Source organism: Chiloscyllium punctatum, chromosome 35, assembly GCF_047496795.1.
Source record: "Chiloscyllium punctatum isolate Juve2018m chromosome 35, sChiPun1.3, whole genome shotgun sequence".
In the NCBI taxonomy this organism is placed as follows: Eukaryota; Metazoa; Chordata; class Chondrichthyes; order Orectolobiformes; family Hemiscylliidae; genus Chiloscyllium; species Chiloscyllium punctatum.
In genome coordinates this window covers 15,646,824-15,667,882 of record NC_092773.1, presented here as the reverse complement: position 1 = coordinate 15,667,882, position 21,059 = coordinate 15,646,824, and the positions used below count along the sequence as shown (strand labels likewise).

The 21,059-nt window shown below is 44.4% G+C and overlaps 1 long non-coding RNA gene across 2 annotated transcripts in view; it reads right to left on the bottom strand.

The window, feature by feature from the left end:
* Window positions 1-21,059, bottom strand: part of LOC140459696 (uncharacterized) — a 120,535-nt gene that overhangs the window by 65,892 nt on the left and 33,584 nt on the right. The window lies entirely within an intron of this gene.

The following is a 21,059-nucleotide window of genomic DNA, read 5'->3' as shown; positions in this document are numbered from 1 at the left end:
GCTTTTCCAGCACCACACTCTCAACTCTGATCTCCAGCATCTGTAGTCCTCACCTTCTCCTGATGGGAAGAATCTGTTTCATTGAACAAACAATACTCTTTTCTTGACTTTTAAGGTGATTAATTCTTAACTTCCACTCAAACCAGCCAAGCAAGCTATTCAGTCGGTTTAAGCAATGTAAAATTAAAGTAAGAACAAATCCAGGTTCTGACCTAGGTCGGGACAAAAAAGACACAACATCCCCAGTTAACTCCTCACTAACATCAGCAAATTTTTACCAAACTGGGCAGGCTACCACAGCCGAGTCAAGCAATGGCTTGACATATTGGTGCACATAGAATCATACCTTATTGACAATGTTACAGCACTTCCATTATCATTTGTTTCGCTCTATTGTGTCTCACAGCCATGCTGGATTCACCAGAGGTTTCACCTCAGTGCTGTACAGTAAGGAGAGAGTAGACTTAACAATGATCCCACACTCAATGAAATTGCATAGGCAAGGAAACCTCCTGTTGAAAACCATATCTGACTCTCTTCCAGCTGATGAATCTGTGCTCTTTGATGCAAAAGCACATTTTGAATAAGCACTGAGACGAGGAAGAGTACACTCTGTATGGTGGTCCAACGTCCATCATCAAGAGTGGTTTTGTAGCACCACTAAGGATGAATTTGGCCAAGTCTCGAAGGCTTTAATTGGCAACCTGGGATTCATTCTATTTCAGTGAATCATGCAGCAGATCAGATGACAAGGATCACCAGGCTACTGTCATAGAGTCATAGAGGCGTACAGCACAGAAACAGACCGTCAGGCCCAATTTGTCCATGCTGACCAGATATCCCAACCCAATTTAGTCCCACCTGCCAACACCCAGCCAATCTCCCTCCAAACCCTTCCTATTTATACCATCCAGATGCCTTTTAAATGTTACAATTGTACCAGCATCCACCACTTCCTCTGGCAGCCCATTCCACACATGCACCATCCTCTGCTGTAAAAGTTGTCCCTTAGGTCGCTTTTACATCTTTCCCCTCTCACCCTAAATCTATACCCTCTAGTTCTGGACTCCCCCACCCCAGGGAAAAGACCATGTCTATTTATCCTATCCATGCCCCTCATGATTTTATAAACCTCTATAAGGTCACCCCTCAGTTTCCGATGCTCGAGGGAAAACAGCCCTAGCCTGTTCAACCTCTCCCTATCTCTCAAATCCTCCAAACCTGGCAACATCCTTGTAAATCTATTCTGAACCCTTTCATGTTTCACAACATCTTTCCGACACGCAATATTCCAACAGTGGCCTAACCAATGTCCTGTACAGCCACAACAGGACATTGGACCTCACAACCCCTGGACTCAACACTCTGACCAATAAAGGAAAGCATACAAAACGCCTTCTTCACTATCCATCTACCTGTGACTCCACTTTCAAGGAGCTGTGAACCTGCACTCCAAGGTCTCTTTGTTCCGCAACACTCCCTCAGACCTTACTATTACGTGAAAAGTCCTTCTAAGATTTGCTTTCCCAAAATGCAGCACCTTACATTTACCTGAATTAACCTCCATCTGCCACTCCTCAGCCCATTGGTTTATCTGATCTGATCCCATTGTCATCCAAGGTAACCTTCTTCGCTGTCCACTACACCTCCAATTTTCGTGTCATTTGCAAACTTACTAACTATATCTTTGAAGCTCACATCCAAATGATTTATATAAATGACGAAAAGTAGTGGACCTAGCACCAATATTTGTGGCACTCCACTGGTCACAGTACTGGTGCCAACCTGATGAAGTTGACAACACAAAGTATATGCAAATGACATGGCAGAAATAGCATGCAGTAGACCAAGCTCAGCAATCCCACAACCTATGGATCAGATAAAAACTTGACAATCTTGTCAGCTCCAGTTGTGAATGATGGTTGCTGAGTAAACAACTAACAGGGAGAAGAAGCTCCATGAACTCACCTATCCTAAATGACAGTAGATCCCAACACATATAAGGATAATGCAAGCATCCTCATGCAGAAATGACCCCAGGGGTCCTCATTATTGTTGATTTCAGTCTTCAGCGAAATGGATTTGGCCCATGAAATACCAAGAACAGGATAATCAGAATGACACAGCAATGAGTGAGAGCTCTCGCACCTATCAGGTTATATTGCTGAAGGCTTGTGCTCCAAAGCCAGCAATGTCCTGAGCTAAGCTGTTCCAGGACACATCCACCAAGAAATTAATAAACTACAAAAGCAGGTTCAGTCACAAAAAGGAAAATCAATTCAACATGGATGAACAGCTGGATTGCAGCGTTGAAGTAAGAATAATACTGGTGACATCAAGGCAGTGCCTGAACCAGTGTGGTATCTCAGGGCCATCCAGTGGAGAGATTCATAACTGGCACAACGAATATTGTAAAGGTTGTTGGAAGCCGGGTATTATGTTGTTTATACTGCTGCTTAATTTAAAAAAAAGGCAATTGCAGTGTTCAGTTCTTTTTCTGACAGTCGAATCACAGAACGATTACAGCACACAAGGCCATTCAGTCTGTCATGTCCATGCTGGTTCTCAGTAATTCACTGAAGGTCACTTTATGGCCCTGCATAGTTTCCCTTTCATGCCTTGATTGAACCCACCATGATCACACTTTAAAACAGTGTAATCCAGTTGGTAACCACTCACTGCTTAAAAAAGGTTTTCCTCAGACTCGAATTGATTCATTTCAAAATTATCTTAAATCTGTGTCCTCTGTTTCCAAACCATTCCACTGTGGGAATTGTTCCTTTTGGTCGACTGTGTCTGGACTTGAAGATTTTGAATATGTCGATATCATCTCCTCCACTTTCCCTTCTTTTCACTGTGCCTCTGTACACATGACGATAAATTCAATTCAATTCACTGCTCAAAGAACAATCTCTGCTTCTCCAACCTAGTTAGTGATCGCTGGAGGCATTCTTCTGAATCTTGACTGCACACTCTTTAAGGCCTGCCATCCTTCCTGAAGTGTGGTAATGAAGCAATCCATGTAACCATGCAACATGAATACAAACGAGAATAAATGATAAGTAATGTACTTTCCCCCCAGTACCAGGCAATTACCATTTTCAACAAGAAAGCCCACCCACTATCGTTGATATTCGTATCATGACTGCCAAATGTCCCACCATCAACATTTCAGAAATCACCAGGACAAAGAACAATTCAGCAGTGGGACAGGATCTGTGGCCCACCAAGACTGTGCCAACACATGACACCTTCCTATACTAAAAACCTTTTGCCTCTCAGCAGTCCATATCTCTCCGTCCCTGCCTATGCATATCACTGTCAACATGCTTCTTAAATGTTGCTGTTGTATCCACCTGCACCATGTCCTCTGGCAGTCTTTCAGGCACTTACCACCCTGTGTACAAAATTTGACAGTTACATCTCCTTTCAACTTTGCCCCTTTTATCTGAAACCTTTGTCCCCAAGTAATTAACATTTCCACCCTGGGACAAAGACTCCAACTATCCATTTTATCCTCACTTGTCATAATTTTGGAAACTTCAATCAGGCCATCCCTCCAGTGAAAACAAACTAAGTGTGTCCAATCTAGCTAATACCCTCCAAACCAGGAAACATTCTGGCAAATCTTTTCCATACCCTCTCCAAAGTTTCCACATCCTGCTTTGCAGTGTGGTGGTCACAAGTGGACTGCTGAGAGGCAAAAGGTTTTTAGTATAGGAAGGTGTCATGTGTTGGCACAGTCTTGGTGGGCCACAGATCCTGTCCCACTGCTGAATTGTTCTTTGTCCTGGTGATTTCTGAAATGTTGATGGTGGGACATTTGGCAGTCATGATACGAATATCAACGATAGTGGGTGGGCTTTCTTGTTGAAAATGGTAATTGCCTGGTACTGGGGGGAAAGTACATAACTTATCATTTATTCTCGTTTGTATTCATGTTGCATGGTTACATGGACTGCTTCATTACCACACTTCAGGAAGAATGGCAGGCCTTAAAGAGTGTGCAGTCAAGATTCAGAAGAATGCCTCCAGTGATCAGTAACTAGGTTGGAGAAGCAGAGATTGTATTTCAGATATGGCCAATATGAAGTTCTACAGAGCTACAACATAACTTGCCAGTTTTTGTACTCTGCTGATGAAGGCAAACATGCCATACACCTTCTTTATCACCTTATCCACTTCCATTGCCATTTTAAGGGAACTGTGGTCCTGGATGCCTCGGTCCTGTGTGCGTTGATGCTTCTAATGATTCTGCCATTTATTACATACACCCCTTCCGCAGAAGACCTTCCAAATGCATCAACTCACATTTGTCTGGATTAAATTTCGTCTGCCATTTGACTGGCCAAGTCTCCAACTTATCTCTATCCTGCTGTAACTTCTGACAATCTTCCTCACTATCTGCAGCCCAAATCTTTGGTTCATCCACAAACTTATTGATCAGACCACCTACATTCTCCTCCAAATCATTTACATACACTACAAATAACAGAGGTCACAGCACTGATACCTGCGAACACTGGATCACAGATCTCCAGCAAAAACAACCTTTCCACCTCTACTCTCTGTCTTCTATGACCAAGGCAGTTCTGTACCAATCTTACTAGCTCAGTGTGGATCATATGAGACTTCAGCTTTTGTGTCAGCCTGCCATGAGGGGCCTAGTCAGAGGCCTTGCTAAATTCACGGAGACAATATTCACTTCCCTGTCCTCATCAATCACCTTTATTAGTTTCTCAAAAAACTCAATTTGTGCAACCTACTCTGCAAAAAGGCATGCTGCCTTCACTAATATATGTCCATATTTTCCCACATGTCAGCAAATCTTGTTCATAACAACTTTCTCCAATAATTTCCCAAACAATGATGTGAGGCTCACTGGACTGGAATTTCCTGGACTATTCCTGTTGCCCTCCTTATACAAACTAACAACATTGGATATTCTTCAGTCCCCTGGGACCTGCCCTGTGACCATGGCAGCAATTCACAAAAATACTGAGGCTAGAAGTATAAATTGAAGATTGAATATTCTGCAAGTAATTCATTTTATGATTCCCTCAAGCCTTCCTGAACCACAAAGGCACAAATTAAAAGTGTGATTATATATTTTCCTGTTTATTGTTTATTTGGATGTGTGTAAGACCAACAACTCAAGGACTATCCATGACAAAGAAGTTGGTTTGAATGGCATCCCATTAACCACCTGAAATACTCAGTCTCTCCCATTAGTGTGGCTGCAGTATGTAAGATACAGGAGTCCTCTCTGGCCTGTCACCAACATTCCAAAAATAGAAAGGACAACTGGGAGATTCCGCAATGAGCTGATCCTTCAGTCAGATGCCACTTTGATCCTGTGTTTGCTGCTGAAAGGCTCAGTAATCAACCTGTCAACAGCAAATGTGGTAGAGAAACAGCCTCTGATTGGAGTATGGTGAGTTGTGCAGATGTGATCTGCTTGGGGTTCTGTACATCAACAAGACTGCTCAGGATTATCGTCAGAGAGACTGAGGGAAAGGAATGTCTGCCAGTTAAATACAAGGCAGAAGCTGTGAGTTAGGAAAAATGTGTGAGAGAAAGATGTTCCTAGACAGAAGTTAGTACAGGGCAAAGAACCCTCAAGCTGAGGAATAAATGAGGATCCTTTCTTCCCACATGTGCAATGTCACGATTAAGGCCACTAACATCTAATACAAACATAATCAACTCCCACAGTAACCTGAACTATGCATTCTCACACCCAGCTTCTGGTAAAAACTCCAGTCCATTTCTCTGTCTCCATTATTTCTGTTCCAATGATGCCAATCTTGACACAGAGGCCTCCGAAGTGACCATCTTCTTCCTCAACTGAAGATTTCCCCACTACTCCTGAGGATTCCCCACCACTGTGGCTGACAGAACCTGTCACCCATTGTCCACCCATTTCCTGCACCCTTCCTCTTCACTCCCACAAAGAAATAAGATCCCTCTGGACCTCAATTACCAGCCCACCAGCATCCGTATCCAAAGGATTGTTAGTCACCATTTCTGCTCCTACAGCAGGATGGCACCATCTGATACGTATTCCCATCTCCTCCCTCGTCAGCGATCCACAGAGACCATTCCCTCCAGGACACCTTGGTCCACTCCTCTTCCACTCCCAACATCTCCCCATATGGCGTTTTGAGAAGATTTGTAGCTCAGGTTAAGGTTCTGGGTGTAGATTTGCTCTCTGAACTAGAAGGTTCATTTTCAGATGTTTCGTTACCATTATAGGGAACATCTTCAGTGAGCCTCCAAACAAAGCACTGCTGATGATTCCTGCTTTCTATATGTTTGGGTTTCTTAGGGTTGGTGGTGTCATTTCCTGTGGTGATGCAATACCTGTTGTTTATTTCCTCTCATCACTATGCAAGGTCCCAGACATACCTTCCAGGTGAAGCAGCATTTTATGTGCACTTCATTCAATCTAGTCAACCTTATTCGCTGCTCGCTAAGTGGTCTGATCTCCACTGGGAGACAAAATGCAGATTGGGTAACCACTTCCAGAACATCTACTTTCTGTCTGCAAAAGTTACCGTGAGCTACCTATTGCCTGCCACTTCAACATACCACCATGTTCCCTGGTCAACATCTGTCTCAGGCTTGCTACTGTGCTCCAGTGGAGCTCAGCAAAGATGGAAGAACAGCATCTAATTTTCTGCTCAGGGACCCTGCAGCTTCTGGATTCAATATCAAGTTCAATAATTTTAGGGCCTGAGCACCTTCTCTCATGTCTTTACCTCAACCCCACATTGTTATCTTTGGGGTCCATCTCAGTGTCAGCTCCTAAATATCCCCAGTAGCAACCATTGACTCCCCAGGCTGACCTTCACCCATTCCTTTGTCCGCCCAACTGTTGTCCTCCCTCTCTGGGCTCCATCTCCAGTGCTCCCTCTCTCCCCATCCCTTCAGCATACATAACAATCTTTTTCCAGCTGAAACCGTTTCTGAAGAAGGGTCATTGGACCCAAAATGTGAACTCTGCTTTCTCTACTCAATGCTGCCAGATCTCCTCAGCTTTCTCATCTGGGCTGAAGACAAACTTGGAGTGGGAGGGTAAAGATCCAGTAGTCATGGCCCACGTAGGTTTCATCGACATAGATAAAACTAGGACACAGATAAAACTCTGCGAAGGGAGTATGAACAGCTCAGAATGAAATTAAAAAGCAGAACCAAAAAGGTAATAATCTCTAGATTACTCCCTGAGCCACGAGCTAATTGACACAGGGTCAATAAGATTACAAAGGTTAATGTGTGGCTGAAAGACTGGTGTGGGATAAATGGGTTTGAATGTATGGGACATTGGCACCGGGGAAGAAAAGACCTGTTCCAATGTGACAATCTTCTTCTGAACCGTGCTGGGACTGGAGTCCTAGTGAATCACATAACTGGGGCTGCAGACAGGGCTTTAAACTAAATAGTGGGGGAGAGCTTACTTATCGGGGAAATTAGAAAACCCAAATTAAAGGAGGAGGTAACAACGCAGAACTCAGGAGAGGTTATTAAAATCTCTAGCACAGACACAAATAGGAGAGTGTATGGAAAGGGTTAGCAATCAAACTTCAAACGAATGACAATGAGAAGAGGGACAGTTAATACAGGGCTGAAGGTTTATATTTGAATACGTGCAGTAGAAGGAATAAGGTATATGAGCTTGTGGCACAGATCAGAATTGGGAGGTGTGATATGGTGGGCATCACAGAGACGTGACTGCAGAGGGATCAGGATTGGGAGCTGAATATCCAAGGATAAATATCCTATTGAAAAGAGAGGCAGGTCGGCAGAGGGGATGGGGTTGCCTAATTTGTAAGAAATGAAATGAAATCAATTGTAAGAAATGAAGTTGGGTTGGATGGTGCTAATCTGCGTGGGTAGAATTGAGGAACGCAAAGGTAAAAAAAACCATAGTTGGACTTAAGGGGTTCAGGCCTCCAAATAGCAGTTAGGAGCTGGGGCACAAGATACACCAGTAGACAGGAAAGATGTGTGGGAAAGGCAAAGTTAACAGTGGTCACGGGGGATTTCAATGTGCAGGTGTACAAAGAAAATTCAGTTGGTAGTGGATTGTAAGAAAAGGAATTTGTGGAATGTCTATGAGATGGCTTTTTGGAGCAGCTTGTGGTGGAGCCCACTAAGGAACAGTGTTGTGCAATGAGGCAGACTTGATAAGGGAGCTTAAGGTGAAGGGACCCTTAGGAGGTAGTGATCATAATATGGCTGGAGAAGTCAAAATCAGAGGTAACAATATTCCAGGTGAATAAAGGCATGAGGGAGTAGTTGGGTAGAATTGACTGAGAGAGGAGCCTAGCAGAAAAGACAGTGGAACAGCAATGGTAGGAGTTTTTGGAAGTAATTCAGGAAACCCAGCAAAAAATCATCCCTCGGAGAAAGAAGCATGGTACTGGGAAGAAGAGGCAACCATGACTGCCGAGGGAGGTCAAGGATAGCATAAAATCAAAAGGGAAGGCAGATAATGTGGATAAGGCCAGTAGGAAACCAGAGGATTGGGAAGCTTACAAAGACTAATAGAAGGAAACAAAAAAAGAAATGAGAAGGGAGAAGATGAAATATGAGCGAGCCAGTAATATAAAGGAAGATTGGAAGAGTTTCTTTACATATATAAAGAGCAAAAAAGAGGCAAAACTGGACATTGGGCTGCTGGAAAATGATGCTGGAGAGATGGTACAGGGGAACAAGCAAATGGTTGAGGAACTGAATAATTACTTGGCATCAGTCTTCAAAGTGGAAGACAACAAGTACAATCCCAGAAATTCAAGAGAGTGAGGGGGTAGAGCTGAGTATGGTGGCCATCACCAAGGAGAAGGTGTGAGAAAAACAGAATGGCCTGAAAGTGGAAAAATCACCTGGACCAGATGGACAACACCCCAGAGTTCTAAGGGAGATAGCTGAAGAGAGATAGTGGATGTGTTAGTGGTGATCTTTCAGGAATCGCTAAACTCAGAGGACTGGAAAATCTCTAACGTAACACCCCTGTTTAAAAAGGGAGTCAGGCAAAAGACCAAAAATTACAGCCCAGTTAGCCTATCCTCAGTCATGGGTAAGATCCTGGAACCTATTGTAAAGAATGAGATTTCTGAATACTTGGAAGTGCATGGTAAAATAGGGCAAAGTCAGCATGGTTTCATCAAGGGGAGGTCATGCCCGACAAATCTGCTAGAAATCTTTGAGGAAGTAACAAGCAGGTTAGACCAAGGAGAGCCAATGGATGTTATCTACCTGGACTTCAAGAAGGCCTTCGACCAGGTGCCGCACAAGAGAATACTGACAAAGATAAGGGCCCATGGGTGTTACAGGTAAGGGGCTAGCATGGACAGATGCTTGGCTGTCTGGCAGAGAGCAGAGAGTGGGGATAAAAGGGTCCTTCTCAGGATGGCAGCTGGTAACAACTGGTGTTCGTAAGAGACAGTGTTAGGACCACAACTTTTCACATTATACATTAACAATCAGTTGAAGGAACTCAGGGCATTCTGGGTAAGTTTGCAGATGATACAAAGATAGGTAGAAGGACAGGGAGCATTTAGGAAGCAGCGAGGCTGCAGAAGAATTTGTACAGGTTAGGAGAGTGAGCAAAGAAGTGGCAGTACAATGTGTGAGGTAATGGACTTTGGAAGGAAGAATAGAAGCATGGATTATTTTCTAAATGGGGAAAAAATTCAGAAATCTGGAGTGCAAAGAGACTTGAGAGTTCTCATTGAGGATTCTCTCAAAAGAGCTTGCAGTTTGAGTCAGAAGTTAGGAAGGCAAATGCAATGATAGCATTTACTTTGAGAGGGCTTGAATATCAAAGCAGGGATGTACTTCTGAGGCTCTGTAAGGCTCTGGTCAGACCAAATTTGGAATACTGTGTGCAGTTTTGGGCCCCATTTCTCAGGATGGATGCACCTGGAGCATGTTCAAAGGAGGTTCATGAGAATTGTTCCAGGAATGAAAAGCTAACATATGAAGAATGTTTGAGGACTCTGGGTTCACACTCAATGGAGTTTAGAAGGATGAGGAGGGATCTAAATTGAAACGTGCAGAATACTGAATGGCCTGGACAGAATAGACACAGGACCAAGATGTTTCCATGAGGAGGAGAAATAGGATCTGAGGGCACAGCCTTAGAGTAAGGGGAAGACCTTTTAGAACGGAGATAAAGAAAAACTTCTTCAGTCAGAGAGTGGTGAATCTATGGAATTCATTACCACAGAATGCCACCTGGCTGTGGTGGCCAGCTCAATGAACACATTTAAGACTGAGATAGGTAGGTTTTTGAGTATCAAGAGGATCAAGGGTTATGGAGAGAAAGCTGGAGAATAGGGTTGATAAACTTATCGGATGGAATAATGGAGCAGATTCGATGGGCTGAGGGGTCTAATTTCTGGTCCCAAGTCTTATGTTCTTATGGCCTTTTCCAGCAATTTCCATTTGTGTCCCAATTAAGGACTGGTCAGAAGATGGTGGTGTAGGAATCCAATGCCAGGCAAAGGATGGGGGAGAGACTGTGTGTTTCTTTAAATTCATTCATGGGATGTGCGTATTGCTGGCTGGGCCAGTATTTATTATCTATCTCTAATTGCTCCAATTACCCCAAGGACCTACCAGCAAAGAAGATTGGGGAAGGAGAAAAATCCAGGCTGAATGGCAACTTAATTGTAACCCCCACTTATATGTGAATTCTGCCTGGGCTAGTGTGTGCTATCAGAAATGAACCAAGGTCAGCATTAGTTAAACGTGACTCTGATCAGCACCAATTCCCACCTCCTTCCCTGCTAATCTGGACTATGGCCCAGTCTGTTTCTCTCAAACTGAACCAAACCACAAAAGAGAGAGGTTTCATGAGTGAGGTCTGCTGCTTGGAACATTTTCAAGAATTAGAATCATAGAGATGTACAGCACGGAAACAGACCCTTCAGTCCAACCCGTCCATGCTAACCAGATATCCCAACCCAATCTAGTCCCACCTGCCAGAACCTGGCCCATATCCCTCCAAACCCTTCCTATTCATATATCGATCCAGATGCCTATTAAATGTTGCAATTGTACCAGCCTCCACCACTTCCTCTGGCAGTTCATTCCATATACGTACCACCCTCTGCGTGAAAGAGTTGCCCCTTAGGTCTCTTTTATATCTTTCCCCTCTCACCCTAAATCTATGCCCTCTAATTCTGGACCCCAGGGAAAAGACCTTGTCTATTTACCCGACTCATGCCCCTCACAATTTTATAAAGTTCTATAAGGTCACCCCTCAGTCTCCGACGCTTCAGGGAAAACAGCCCCAGTCTGTTCAGCCTCTCCCGATAGCTCATATTTAAATTATTAAATTATTGCTTTGGAATTTATGTTCTCTGTAATTCATGGTTATTGTTGTATCAAACCTTAAATTTCTGTAATTTGCTCAGTGACCGTCTTAAATGCAATTTGAAATGTAGCCCTCACTGTGAACAAGGATGAGACAGCTTGATCTCGACACAATAAGCCATCGACTCAAGAGACGGGAGACAGACCATAGAACATAAAAAATAGAATACAGAACACAGAACAGTACAGCAGTACAGGCCCTTCGGCCCTCAATGTTGTGCTGACCTTTTATCCGACTCTAAGATCAGACTAACCGACATACTTTTCAATGTACTATCTTCCATGTGCCTATCCAAGAGTCGCTAAAGTGCCCCTAATGTATCTGAGCTAACTACTACCACTGGCAGTGCATTCCACGCACCCACCACTCTCTGTATAAAGAACCAAACACTGACATCTCCCCGAAATCTTCCTCTAATCACCTTAAAATTATGTGGTGTTCTGCAGGGATCAGTGTTAACCATTTCCGCCCTGGAAAAGAGTCTCTGGCTATCCACTCTATCTGTACCTCTCACCATCTTGTGCACTTCTATCAAAGCACTTCTCATCCTTCTTTGTTCCAATGAGAAAAGCCCTCGCTCCCTCAACTTCATAAGATATGCCCTCCAGTCCAGGCAGCATTCTGGTAAATCTCCTTTGCACCCTCTCGAAAGCTCCCACATCCTTCCGATAATGAGGCAACCAGACGTGAACACAATATTCCAAGTATGGTCTAACCAGGGCTTTATAGACTTGCAGCATAACTTCGTGGATCTTAAACTTAATCCTCCTGTGAATGAAAGCCAACAGCCCTTACGCATTCTTGATAATCCTATCAACTTGGGTGGCAACTTTGAGGGATCTAAGGACATGGACCCCAAGATTCCTCTGTTCTTGCAAATTATCAAGAATCCTGCCTTTAACCATGTATTCTGCATTCAGATTCCACCTTCTAAAGTGAATGACTTCACACTTTTCCAGGTTGAATTCCATCTGCCACTTATGAGCCCAGTTCTGCATCCTGTCAATTTGTCATCACAACCTACAACAGCTCTTCACACTATCCACCACTCCACCAATCTTCGTGAACACCAGGTTGAATACTTTCCATCTAATACCATCCTCTGTCATCCATGAGGCAGCCAATTCTGTATCCAGAAAGCCAGATTTCCCTGGATCCCATGCTTCCTTACTTTCTCAATGAGTCTACCATGGGGAACCTTATCAAATGCCTTGCTAAAATCCATATACACAACATCCATTACTCTACCTTCATCAACGTGTGTTGTCACATGCTCAAAGAATTCAATAAGGTTTGTGAGGCAGACCATGTCACTCACAAAGCCATGCAGACTATCTCTAATCAAACTATGGTTTTTCAGGTAATCATAAATCTTGTCTCTCAAAGTCCTCTCCACTTCTTTGCCCACCACAGACATAAGACTAATTGGTTTGTAGTTCCTAGGATTGCAAAAATGCCATCCCGTATTCCCAATTCCTCCGCCTCTGCCGTATCTGCTCCCAGGAGGACCTGTTCCACCACAGAACACACCAGATGGCCTCCTTCTTTAGAGACCGCAATTTCCCTTCCCACATGGTTAAAGATGACCTCCAATGCATCTCGTCCACATCCCGCACCTCTGCCCTCAGACCCCACCCCTCCAACCGTAACAAGGACAGAACGCCCCTGGTGCTCACCTTCCACCCTCCCAACCTTCACATAAACCAAATCATCCGTCGACATTTCCACCACCTCCAAAAAGACCCCACCACCAGGGATATATTTCCCTCCCCACCCCTTTCCGCCTTCCGCAAAGACCGTTCCCTCGTGACTACCTGGTCGGGTCCACGCACCCCCCACAACCCACCCTCCCATCCAGGCACCTTCCCCTGCCACCACAGGAACTGCAAAACCTGTGCCCATACCTCCTCCCTCACCTCCATCCAAGGCCCTAAAGGAGCCTTCCACATCCATCAAAGTTTTACCTGCACATCCACTAATATCATTTATTGTATCCGTTGCTCCCGATGCGGTCTCCTCTACATTGGGGAGACTGGACGCCTCCTAGCAAAGCGCTTTAGGGAACATCTCCGGGACACCCGCACCAATCAACCACACCGACCCGTGGCCCAACATTTCAACTCCCCCTCCCACTCTGCCGAGGACATGGAGGTCCTGGGTCTCCTTCACCGCTGCTCCCTCACCACCAGACGCCTGGAGGAAGAACGCCTCATCTTCCGCCTCGGAACACTTCAACCCCAGGGCATCAATGTGGACTTCAACAGTTTCCTCATTTCCCCTTCTCCCACATCACCCTAGTTCCAAACTTCCAGCTCAGCACTGTCCCCATGACTTATCCGGACTTGTCCTACCTGCCTATCTCTTTTTCCACCTATCCACTCCACCCTCTCCTCCCTGACCTATCACCTTCATCCCCTCCCCCATTCACTTATTGTACTCTATGCTACTCTCTCCCCACCCCCACCCTCCTCTAGTTTATCTCTCCACGCTTCAGGCTCACTGCCTTTATTCCTGATGAAGGGCTTTTGCCCGAAACGTCGATTTCGCTGCTCCTCGGATGCTGCCTGAACTGCTGTGCTCTTCCAGCACCACTAATCCAGTTCCGAGGATTATCCCTATTCCCTTTTTTGAACAAAGGAATAACATTTGCCACCCTCCAATCATCTGGCACGACTGCAGTGGACAGTGAGGGGACAAAGATCATGCTAGAAGCACAGGAATCTCTTCCCTCACATCCTGTAGTAACCTGTATATCCATCTGACCCAAGAGACTTATTTATCCTTATAGTTTTAAATGTTTTGGCACATCCTCCGACCTAACATCAACCTATTTGAGCATATCAGTCTGTTTCACACAGCCCTCACAAATGTCAAGGTCCCTCTCAGTAGTAAATACAGAAGCAAAGTATTCACTGAGGATCTCCCCTACCTCCTCCGACTACAGGCGCAAGTTCCCTCCACTATCCATGATCGGCCCTACCCTCACTCTGGCCATCCTCTTGTTCCTCACATAAGTGCAGAATGCCTTAGGGTTTTCCTTAATCCGACCTGCTAAAGCTTTCTCGGGCCGCTTCTAGCTCTCGTAAGTCCATTCTTCAGTTCCTCCCTGACAACCTTGTAATCCTCTAGAGCCCTGTCTGAGCCTTTGCCTCCTCAACCTTAAATCAGTTTCTTTCTTCTTACTAAATGAATATTTTGCTCCAGTTAAAGAAATGGAGGCCAGTGAACGCAGGGGAATAAATTTTGATGTTTTAAAAACTAAATCCATGCTGACTTGTTCTAATGCAACGCTGCACTTACAAGAATTTAGAAATCTCATTCTTAATGATGGAGTCTAGAATTTTACCGACAACTGAGGTTAGGCTAATTGGCCTATAATTTTCCATCTTCTGTCTTGATCCTTTCTTGAACAAGGGAGTTACAACAGCGATTTTCCAATCATCTGGGACTTTCCCTGACACCACTGACCTTTGAAAGATCACAACCAATGCATGCCCTATTTCCTCAGCAACCTTCCTCAGAACTCTCGTACGTAGCCTATCAGAGCCAGGAGATTTATCAATTTTGAGACCTTTTAGCTTTTCTCGCACTTTCTTTTTTGTAATGGCTACTATACTCAACTCTGCTCCCTGACTTTCCTTAATTGTTGGGATAGTACTCATGTCTTCCACTATGAAGACTGACACGAAGTATTTCTTAAGTTCTTCAGCGATTTCCTTATCTCTCAGCATCAATTTGGAGCGGCCCAATTTCTACTTGTTTGTTTCTTATGTATTGAAAGAGACTTTTACTTTCATTTCTAATATTACTGGCTAGCTTACCTTCATGTTTGATCCTCTCCTTCCTTACTTCTCTCTTTGTTATCGTCTGTTTGTTTTTGTAGTCTTCCCAATCTTCTGATTTCCCAGTGCTCTTGGACACTTCATAGGCTTTCTCTGTTTCTCTGATACGTTTCCTGACTTCCTTTGTCAGCCATGGCTCTGTACTGTGTCCTCAACTACACCCATTGTTGCTCTACTGTCTTCCCCACTTGGCTCTGATTCCAGTCAATTTTCGTCAGTTCCTCTCTCATGCCCCTGTAATTACCTTTATTTAACTGTAACACCATTACATCTGATTTTGTCTTCTCTCTTTCAGACAGCAGACTGAATTCTACCACATTATGATCGCTGTCTCCTAAGTGTCCCTGACTTTAAGATCTTTTATAAAGTCTGGCTCGTTACATAGCATTAAGTCCAGAATAGCCTCCTCCCTTGTGGGTTCCATCACAAGCTGTTCCAAAAAAGCCATCCTGTAAGCATTCCATGAATTCCCTTTCTTTGGATCCACCGGCAACATTATTCACCGAATCCACCTGCATATTGAAGTCCCCCATAATCACCATGACCTTGCCTTTCAGTCATGCCCTATCTATTTCCCGGTGCATCTTGCGCCACTGGTCCTGATCACCGTTGGGAGGTTTGTACATAACTCCCATTATGGTTTTTTTGCCTTTGTGGTTCCTCAACTCCATCCACACAGACTCCAAATCAACTGACCCTATGTAATTCAATGTCATAGATTTAATTACATTCTTAACAGACAAGGCAACCCCATCCCCTCTGCTCACCTCCCTGTCTTTTCGATAAGTATTCTGTTCTAGGGTTCTGTCCTTCAGAGAACAACTCTGGGACACCCACTCCAACCAACCCCTCCGCCACATAGCCAAACACTGCTACTCCCCCTCCCACTCCACCATGGACATGCAGGTCTTGGGCCTCCTCCATCGTCACACCCTTACCACTCGATGCCTGGAGGAACAACGCATCATCTTCTGCCTTGGGACCCTCCAACCACACAGTATCAATGTGGACATCACCAGTTTCCTCATTTCCCCTTCCCCCAACCTTATCCCAGTTCCAACTCAGCACCGTCCTCATGACCTGTCCTACCAGTCCATTTTCCTTCCCACTTATCTGCTCCACCCTCCTGTCTGACCTATCACCACAACCCCCAACTCCAGCTACTGATCGCACTCTCACATTCCTTCCTCCAGCCCCAACCCACTCTCACCATCCCCTCGGCTCACAGTCTCATTCCTGATGAACAGCTTTTGCCCGAAACATTGATTCTCCTGCTCCTCTGATGCTGCCTGACCTGCTGTGCTTTTCCAGCACCACACTCTCCACTCTGATCTCCAGCATCTGCAGTCCTCACTTTCTCTGAGCAATGTGGGAATTTTGACACACAAACTACCAAGGTTCAGGAAGGCATTTTAGCACCCTGTTAAGGGCAATTAGGGATAAGCAATACTTACTAACCTTGCCAGCAACGTCCACATCCCATGAATGAAAAGAAATAAAAATCATCACTCAGAAACCAGTGTGAAGCACTTTTATGCCAAAGCTAATTCAAGACTTGCAGAGAGGGTATGCTGACGTCATTATTTCCAATCATCCAAAAACAATGAGTTCAATCTGAGTGGAACAAGGAGGGTTTCTTCAAGGCTGAGCTCAGTCATTTGACAAGTGAATCTGTCACACAGATATCGACAATATTGCTGATCATTTGCTGAGTGAACCAACATTTCTTTCGTTAAAAATCACACACATCAGATTATAGCCCAACAGGTTTATTTGGAAGTACAAGCTTTCGGAGCATTGCTCCTTTGTAGCTGGTGGGGCAACATCATAGGATACAGAATTTATAGTAAAGGATCAAAGTGTCATATGACTGACATAATGTATTAAACATCTAGATTGCTGTTAAGTCTTTCATCACTTAGAATAGGGTTGCAGGTTTCAGTTCATTAACATGTAAATCCCAGAACTTCTTTCAAGTCAGATTCCCGAGATAACTTAAGGTTTAAAAAGAAAAGGTGACATCTCAGCTCAGACAATGCGTTAAAAGTATGAGATTAGAGTCTCTCTGTATCCCAACCTTAAGTCAGATTGGTTCTATTTCCAAAGGAGGAATTAATCAAATGTCACATGGACTGACTGTCGACAGATTGCGTGCTTTGTCTCCATTCTAAGTGATTAAAGACTTAAGAGCAATCTAGGTTTGTTCTATACATTGCATCAGTTGAAAGAAACTTCAATCTTTCGCTATAAATTCTGTGTCCTATGATCCTGCTCCACTAGCTACCTGACAAAGGAGCAGTGCTCCAAAAGGTTGTATTTGCAACTAAACCAATTGGACTGTAATCTGATGTTGTGTGATTTTTAACTTTGTCCACCCCAGTCCAACACCTCCAACCACAAGGGATGAACTCAGATTTCTCCAGTTTCCCCATTTCCCCTCCCCTCACCTTGTCTCAGTCCCAACCCTCGAACTCAGCACCACCTTCCTAACCTGCAATCTTCTTCCTGACCTCTCCGCCCCCACCCCCACTCCGGCCTATCACACTCACCTTGACCTCCTTCCACCTATCGCATTTCCAACGCCCCTCTCCCAAGTCCCTCCTCCCTACCAGGACAGCCAGCAAGTGATCCATACAGTCTCCTTCAATGGAAGGCATGACAACTGGCATGTCAGTAAAGGCATTAGTGATACCATTGGCAAACCTTCCCCAAGACTGATGATCGTATGGGTAGATATCCCATCCATTAGGCAACAGTGATTAATTCCAATCTGATAAGTCTTATACATAGAAGAAACCCAGAGGAGACCATGGCCATTGGTAGAACACAATCCAGGATAAAGGTAAGTGATTTGCAGAGGCTGGGCATGTTTCCCAGCTTAGAAGCCTCAGGTAAAGTGAGGCAGTGGGGCAATCAGCTTTTTAGTGAGAAAATCTCTCCCCTCTCCCCATAAAGTGATCAGCACCCTGTCCAGTTTGATCTGTCAGGTATGCCACATGGCAACAAAATGCCAATAGACATTATTTATCAACTTATTCATACACACTGTGACACACCTGTGCAGTTAGGGGAGGCGGTGGCCTCCTGGTACTGTCAGTGGTCGATTAAATGAGAGACCCAGGGGATGTCAAATCCTGGATTCAAATCCCACCAATGGCAGAGATTAATGAAGAAACTAGGAACCACTGCCGATTCTTGGGCAAAATTCCAGCTCATTCACTAATGTCCTTCAGGGAAGAAAAGCTTACCTAGCCAGGGCTACAGGTGACTCCAGACCCACAACAATGTGGCTGACTCTCAACTGCCCTCTTGGCAATAAATACTGGCCTGGCCAGCAACATCTATATCCTGTGAATGAATGAAAAAAAGTGGGACATCAACTCCAACCTCCTGGCTCAGAGATAGAGAAACAACCACTGCACCACGAGAGCCCTAAAGAGTGAAATGGAGTTGACGCACATGTCCTGCCAAGGCCCGCCACTGAACCTGGGATCATTATGTCTGAACTCTAAACCCAGGCTGAAAGAAAGCATAGAGTAGGTTTCAATCCTTAACAGAGCTGCTTGTTTATGACAAGCAAACAGATTCAAAATGCGAGTAAACTGTTATGAACCATCGGCATATGGCACAACTACTTAAAACTCTAATCCCTGTGTGACATTTATGCCACACAAATGCCTGTATAACTACCATCCCATAATATTTAACAGTGTTACCATTACCGAAGCCCCTTCTGTCAACATCCCAGGGTGACCATTGACCAGAAAATCAACTAGATTTACTATATAAATACAATGGCTACAAGAACAGATCACAGGCCAGGAATACTGCAGCGAGAAACTCACTTCCCGACTCCCCAAAGTTGGTCCATCATCTACATGACACAAGTCAGGAGTGTAACGAAATACTTACACTTGCCTGGACACATGCAGCTCTAGTAACATTCAAAAAGCTTAATACAAACCAGGACAAAGCTTGACACTTGACTGGCACCACATCCACAAGCATCTACTCCCTCTACTACCAACACTCAGCGGCAGTCTATCAACAAGACGCACTGCAGAAATTCACCATAGATCCTGAGACAACAGCTTCCAAATCCACAACCACTTCCATCAACAAGGGTAAGGGAAGCTGACATATGGGAACACCAGCACGGGGCGGCTCGGTGGCTCAGTGCTCAGCACTGCTGCCTTACAACAGCAGGGACTCAGGATAAATCCCATCCTTGGGTGACCATATGTAGTTTGTATGTTCTTCCTATGTCTGTGTGGGGTTCTTCTGGGCGCTCTGGTTTCCTCCCACAGTGCAAAGATGTGCAGGCTAGGTGGATTAACCACTGGAAATGTGGGGTTACGGGAACAGCATCGGGGTGGGGATGCTCTTCAGAGAGTCGGTGTGGACCCGATGGCCGAACAGCCTGTTTCCACATTGTAGGGATTCCATGAATTCTATGAACACCTACAAGTTTCCTTCCATCACCACTCTTCATCATTACATGGCTGAGTCAAAGTTCTGGAATGTCTTCGCCTGTGGGTCTGCCTATAGCACATGTACTGCAGTAGTTTAAGAAGAAAACTCACCACCACGTTCTTAAGGGCAACGAGGGAAAGACAATAGATGCTGACCCAGCCAACAACACCCATATCCCATGACTGAACAAAGAAATTCCCAATTGTGCACACTATTGTATGTAATGCAAAGAGGAAATAAGTGGGAAACTGCTCAGTGCTCCCAAGTGTGTTCAGTTGTCACTTGTACAGAGAGATTAAGAGAAGGATATAAACAATTTACAGAAAAATACTGACAGGCAAAAAGTTGGCAATTAGCATCTAAGATGGAAAATGTGAATTTGTTCAGTTTAGGAGGGAGAACAAAAGATGAGCATCATTTAAATAGGATTAAAAAAAACACAGAAAACTACAACCAAGGGACTTGCAGGTATTTGCATGAAACATTAAAAGCTAGCACACGGGGCGAGAGCTAATCAGGAAGGCAAATGGAATGTTGACATAATTTCAAGGGAGTTGGGCTACAAGAGGAGGGAAGTCCTATTGCAATTGTACAAAGTGCTGGTGACAGTATATTTGGAATGCTGTGAGCAGTTTTGGTCTCCTGATTTCAGGAAAGATTTATTTCACTGGTTTATCCCCAGTATGGAGGGATTGTCTTATCAGCAAAGGGTAAACAGATTGGGACTCCACTCACTGGAGTTTTGAAGAATGAAGGTGATCTCATAAAACACATCAGGTTCTTAAAGACTAAATACTGAGAGGATAATTCCCCTCATGGGATAATTCCCCTCAGACAGAGGACATAATTTTAGAAGTTAAGGGCTGACAATTTAAGACTGAGAAGGAGGACTTACTTATCTCTCAGAGCTGAGAGTGTTTGGAATCCTCACCAGAGAGTTGTGGGAGCACAGTCCTTGAATATAATTAAGGCTGAGATAGATAAGATTCTTGATCAGTCAATGAATCACTGGAACGTGGATGTAAGGAATGTAGGACCAGCCATGTAGGATGATCCCATTGAATAGCACAGCAGGCTTGAGTGGCTGAACAGCCAACTCCAGTTCCTATTTCTTACGATCTAAAGGGAAAACAAACTTTCTGCATCTCCCCGTCATGTCCAGTGCCACAAGGATTGATGTTTGTTCCTCTACTTTTTGTCATTTACCTCAATGATTTGGATGTGAGCATAAGAGGTACAGTTAGTAAGTTTGCAGATGACACCAAAATTGGAGGTGTAATGGACAGTGAAGAGGGTTATCTCATGTGACAACAGGATCTTGACCAGATGGGCTGAGAAGTAGCAGATGGAGTTAAATTCAG